Here is a 6,513-nt window from a genome sequence, read left to right as displayed (position 1 = left end):
GGCTCCGAACCTAGCATCTTGAGTAAGGCATCTCCTGTGCCCCAGAGGGAAAGAAAAAAGAGAAAAGAAGGAAGAAATGGAAACGGAGCTTAGTACATAAGGATGGGAAGAAAAGCTGAAGGGAAAAGAGGGGAGCAGAAAAAAGGAGGCTCAAGTTGCCTTATGCGCGGGTCCTGATGCCTTATGACGAACGTGATCGCTGTGTGTGCCTGAGCTGGACCAATAAGCGTCATTAGAAAGAAAATATTTTAAAAACTCTCCTGCTCCCAGACCCAAGTTTCACACTGGAGCAGCTGGAAGAGCTTCAAGCTTTGGAAGGTGGCGCTTGCAGTGTCTCCTGATTGGGTTTTCGCCTCTCTGCCTCGGGCAGGGAGTGGGGTGGCCAGCTCAGCCACCAAAGGCGCAGCCTGCGCTGGCAGCCTCTGCACTGTTCTTGCCTTTACATGTCCCCAGAGGAGAAGCTGCTCCTGCCTCCCACTCTTCCCTCTTCCCAGAGTGCTATTTTGCTGTTGTTCTGTGGACCACTGTTGTTACTGGACCCAGGGCCTCTGAAGGAGTGCTACTCAGGGTTGCGTCCTCCAGCGCTGCGTTACATCCCTAGCCATTTGAACTTGCAGCCCGGCTGCCCCTGCAGCCCCTCCCAAGTGGCTGGGAGGACAAGGGGCATGCCAGCGTACCAGCCTCCAGTGGCTGGAAATGCTTTTGTCACGTTACTTATATTCAGTCCCAGGGAATCTGTTCTCATTAATTCATTGTCCTAGCACACAAGCCCTGAGATGCAGAAGCAGTCTTGTCATAGCTGTGCCCAAGCCCCACACAAGGTCAACACCTGCAAGGCAGCCAACAGATACCTGGTGATGAAATACATAATTATGCTATAAGAAACAGAGTTTAAACCAGGTATGCCTATAATCCTCACCATTCTGGGAGGCTGAGGCAGGAAGATCACAAGTTGAAAGATAGCTTGGGCTCCACACTTTGAGGCCAGCCTAGAACATAGAAAGACCCTGTCTAATTGATTATTTTTTATTTATTATTTTAGGTACCAGGGATCAAACTCAGGACCTTACAATTGCCAAGCAGGTGCTTATGCAGCTGAGCTATCCCCCCAGCCCCTGAGACCCTGTGAAAACAAAAAAAGCTCAAACGGATTATTCAGAGAACAGAACTGATGTAACCAAGGTCTGTTTGTGTCTTAAGGTCCACTTTGAAATACAGGACAACATATTTTATCACAGTCACCCAGGTCAGGAACAGCTTGGTGCTGCCAGACTAGTGCTGTGGTCCCCGCAGTGCCTGGGAATGGAGAAGACAGATACACAGTCACCGCTGTCCTGGTGCCAGCGCTGCACCCAGGCTGGGAAGGAGGGCCCTGTCCTTAGGGCACTGAGGACCAACTAAGCCGTCCAGTGACCCCCACGGTGAGGATGCCACCATGCCATGGGGAATGGGAGTGGCGGCTTCCACGTCGCACCAAGACGTGAGTGGCCACAGGATCTGAAGAGCTCACTCCGGTCCAAGCTGTGGACACCCAGGGCAGCAGGTGCACCCAGGTGGATTGTGGGCGCCAGGCAGGAGCACAGAGAGCCGCCAGGGCTGGGAGGGCAGAGACCGGGACTGGGCCAGCAGCAGGACCAAGGGGCTTATTTTTCTGCAAATAGATTTAGGGTGACAGTTATCTTCCGGGTATTCTGAGCAGTGAGGCTGGGAGAGGCCTGTTCTCTTCTGGTCATGGTGGCTTGGCACTGGTTTACTGTTGACCTTGTAACCTTCTCTTTTTTTATAAGGCAGGAAGTTCAGGCTGGCCTTGAACGCACAGTGATCCTCCCGCCTCAGCCTCCCGAGTGCTGGGGCTCTGGGTGCGCACCCCTGCACTGCGCTCTCGCATGTCCTGTGCATGCCGTGCAGTCTATGGGTGGGGCGGGGGAGGCTGGGCCTCCCTGCGGGCCAGAAAGGCATTCATCCACGCTGGCAAAGGCCACACCAGGACGGTGCGAGCAGGCAGGCCATACTGCGCAGAAACTACCTGCAGCTCGGTTTTCTGGGAATCTAGAAGTGGCCTAATGGAGTTGATCTAACTTTGTGGGGAAGAGAAGGGCATTTGGGGACAGGGGACGTTGGGGGAGAGGATGGGACAGGAAGTACAGAGGATCAGGATGCTGCGGCATCTGCCCTGTAACCCAGCATGAACAACTGTATCCTGCATCCCAGGCCTGAGGACGCACCTCAGGGGTAAAGCACTTGCTGGTAGGCACACTGAGGCCCCAGGCACCCCTACGTGGGGGTCCCCCCAGAAAATGAGGGGGTGTGGCAGAGCTGTGCTTACTGGCTGGCCGTAGGAATGGGAGCCCTGACTCGAAGAATGCCAGTATCAGTGTCCAAGGTCACCCCACACAGGACCAGGAGGCGCGGGCTGCCCACTTCCTCCTCCACGTGTGCCCACAAGGTGTGGACGTGGCAGCCTGCCCACTGAAGCCATGCTTCACCAAGCTACCAATGTCTCTTGGTCGCTGCCTCTCCTCTCCCCACTCTGCTGACTCTAAGCCATCATTTTCAGCAAAACTTAGGGCCGCCTGCCCTAATTACTTCCTGTAGGCAAACTCAGAGGCGGCTCTGGGGCCCTTGTGGCCAGGGGCAGCAGGCCTCTGCTCCCAGATCCGCCTGTCTCAGCCCTGCCCTGGGTCACATCCTTCCTTGGGCAGGTTACACCTGCTTCTCGCTCTCCCTCCATGGTGCCGCACACGGCTGTAGGTTACTGGAGGTACTGCCTCTGTGGCAACAAGGTCATGTTCCGTCCTGTGTCTGCTGTTTGTCACCTCCCTGCCCTAAGTGTTTCGGGCACAGCCCAAGTCCCTGTACGTGCGCTCCTGTGTCCCAGCAAGCGGCTCAGGCTAGGGATGAGCTGTCCAGGCCGGCCTCGGACTCACGCCTCCCAGGTGGTGTGGTTATCGTCGTGCCACCATGCCCAGCCACACACTGTTACACAGGCGGCCGTGCTAGGCTGTGGTGACCTACGGGCAAAGCCGATAGGGCTCATGCTGTGGAGGAAATGCGCCCTCTGGTAGGGGACAGAGGCTCCAACTAAATGTGAGGGAGTCAGCCTCAAAGGAAACAGTGAGACCCGAGAAAGGGACGTGATTTAGAGCCCCCGAAACCACAGGCCTCCCTTCAGCAGGGTAGAGTTAGCCCAGCCGGGAAAGGAGGAAAGCTGCACAGAGGCACCGGCCTGAGGAAGGAGGGGACCATGTGGGGAAGGATGTGGCCCAACTGGCGGGAGTGCAGAGCACACCAAGAAGAGAGGCAGGCTGACAGCGGAGGCGATGCCGGGTGGTCTCGGGCCTCATTTTCCAGGCTCAGCACTCTGGGCTGGTCCTGCCGGGAAGGAGCAGGCTGGCCTCTAATCCCAGCACTCTGGAGGCTGAGGCAGGAGGAGTGCCACCGGCTTGAGGCCAGCCTGGGGTCCACAGAAAGTTCGGAGCCAACAACTCTTGTTGCATAGGTCCTACTTTACCTTGGTCTTAACTATCCAGTAGAAAAGTATGAGGACGAAATATAGGAAGTAAAGTCATGCTGTTATGTTGAGCTGTGGGGGACTCAGGTCAATAATTTCTGACATTGCCAGTTAAACAGAAGACCCAATGCTATTATGGGCTACTGGTCTCTTTTAGAATATTTTGCTGAGTTTACACACCTATAATATTCAATAACGGAACTTAACGAAAAAAGGGTATGCAAATGAATGTCCATTTTGTATCTGTGTATTCAAAGTGGTTGGGATAGATATATAGTTGCATTCTCTTAATGAATAGAATGATTTGTTCTAATGGTGTTTGTAAATAGGATCTCAAGTCCGCATCTTGTACAGCAATTAACCACTAAGAAGAATATATGCAGTGTGTTATTTGTTGAAACTGTACTTCCGATTTGATTTGAAACTGTCTCATTGCTATCTGTTTATCAATAAAATTTTGGAAAAAAAAAAAAAGTTCAGAGCCAGCCTGGACTACACAAACAAAAAGAACTTGGTCTGTAGGCCAGAGGCAGTGTCAGCAACGACCCAAAGGACCTATTTATTTATTTTTATCTTTTTGAGCCAGGGTCTCACTATGCAGCTCAGGTTGGCCTTGAGTTCACTTTGTAGCCCAGGCAGGTCTCAAATTCACAACGATCCTCCTGCCTTCGCAACTGCAAAGGAAAAAGACATACTGTACTTTCAAACACGGCTAAGTCTGGCTGTCTTCCCCTTAACCTAGTTATCTGCCTTTGCATCAACAATCCTGAGATGGTCAGTATCTTTATTTGGTCCCTGGTGCGCTGTGGCTGGGTTTGGTTTAGTTCAGTTTGGTTGAGACAGGATCTGGGATGACAGGCGCACACTGCCATGCTTGACTCTGAGCTTTTTTTTTTTTTTTTTCATACTGACTGTATCCAACTCAGGACCTTGCATTTGCCAGGCAGATGCTTGTGTCCCTGAGCTACATCTCCAGCCCTGCTGAATATTTTTTTTTTAAATTTATTTATTTATTTTAGTGTGTGTGTGTGTGTGTGTGTGTGGCCAGCTCAGCCCACCAGGGGGCGGGGCTGGCTGGCATGTGGTGCTGGGGGATTGAACCGCGGTCCCTGTGCTTTGCTAAGCTTGTTCTAATAAAAATAAAAATAAAAATAAAAATACTGACTATCTCGGGATTATCGATGCAAAGGCGGATGACTAGGTCAGGCGAAGACAGCCAGACTTGGCCGAATGTAAGAGTCCAGTATGTCTTTTTCCTTGGCAATTGCTAAATGACTCAAGGCACATTTGGCAACAGAATCCATACTGTTAATAGTTGTTCCTTAGTTTTTTTTTTTTTTAATCTGCGCACGGATGTGCACTTAATCATAAGAGCGTCCTTGTAGTTTTCTTTCTTTCAGGCTTGGAGAGCTTAAATGACTTTTCCAAACTCATAGAGCCAATAAGTAGCAAAGGCATGATGCAAGCATAAATACATTTAGTTCCCTTTAAAAATATTGCAGAACTTAAATCATACTGAAGAGGCGTAGAGAATTCCTTCTCCAGAATTCAGTAACTACTTCTCTCCATTTGAAGCCATTCTCTAATAAAAGATATTTTAATTTACTACCCCCTTCGGGAGAAGCCATGCTTCACCTGTCTAAAGGCTACACCACCGCCCCTCAAGCTGGTAGGGCACACCGGTGCCAAGCCCGAGTCCCGCGCGGCCGCCTGTATTTCTGATACTAGCTTACAGCGTCAGAAGGTTACACGAGTTACTGAACTTGTGATTTTTTCCACAACGCGTAAACAAAGCCAACTGATGAAAAAAGTGGCAATTTCCTGCCCAAAGCCTGCAAATGTAAATCTATGATGCTAAAACCAACAGAGGCCTTTGGGGTGCAAGAGACAAAATCAGGTCCCCGCGCATCCACCCCTCGAGCTAGGTCGGCAACGCGTCAGGCAGAACAGAGGCTTGGGGCCGTCGGGAACAGAGGAGGTGACAAAGAGCAAGCCAGGGACGCGGGCTCGGGGGCCGACCGCCACCCCCGGGTCGCGGCGGGCGCTCTCTCGGGGCCTCCAGCCCTGGGTCAGGAGGGGGTCTTACAGGGAGGGCATGACTTCCAAGAGTTACTCTCCCCAAGAACTCTTCCTAAGAAGACACCCTGAATCTCTTAACTCTGACAGGGAATTCAGCATCGCGCCGGACTCTAAACAACGCCTTAAGAGGGAAGCTTAGCTTCCGCCTGCTATCAAGGTCCCCCAAGCCGGAAGCAGGCGGGCACGCCCCCGAATGCTGTTCTTTGATGTCATTGGTTATCCTGCCTGTCCCTCTCTCCCTACGTCTCTTTCATTGGTCAGTATTGCCAGGTCTCGCTTTCACAGACAATTCCCGGAAGTAATCATCTCCAACTATTGCCCCAGCTCTCTGCTGAAGTGTGAGTGACGTAGATGCTAACCAATAAGAAATGAAAGTGGCGATGTGAAGCTGAAACTCCTCTCCCTTTGCCTCAGCGCGTTCAGTGAATGGTAGAAAAAGCTGAGCAGCTGATATTAACCACCAATCCCGAAGGGCGGAAGAGGACGCTGAGAAGAGTGACGGGAGGGGGTGACGTGGCCGTGACTGAAGCATACAAGGAAATGAGTGGCGGAAATATGGGCCAATCCGCGATCAAATAGGCCGGGCTCTCTGCATTCGCCCATCCTCCCGGAGAGCGAAGAGGCTTCAGAAAAGAACCAATGAGATTGTAGCAGGGTCTGATTGGCCGTCATCTGGACCAATCCGAGGTGGGGCTGTCGGGTGCGCCCTACCCCGGGCTCTCACTGGGCGGAAGAGGTTGACAGGCCCGAGAGAAATGCCAATGTCCGCAGGGTCCTCCGCAAGTGACACTCGGCCGCGCCAATCGACGTGCTCCTTCCCGGAGGCCGAGCCCGCCCCCGCGGCTGCCGGCGGGGCGGGGACGCTGCGCGGCGGCTGCTGAGGCGCTAGCCGTGTGGGGTCCTCCGGGCGGTGGCGGCGGCCC

This window comes from Octodon degus, unplaced genomic scaffold (genome assembly GCF_000260255.1).
Source record: "Octodon degus isolate 3935 unplaced genomic scaffold, OctDeg1.0 scaffold00283, whole genome shotgun sequence".
NCBI classification, from domain to species: Eukaryota; Metazoa; Chordata; class Mammalia; order Rodentia; family Octodontidae; genus Octodon; species Octodon degus.
This window is presented reverse-complemented; position numbering follows the sequence as displayed.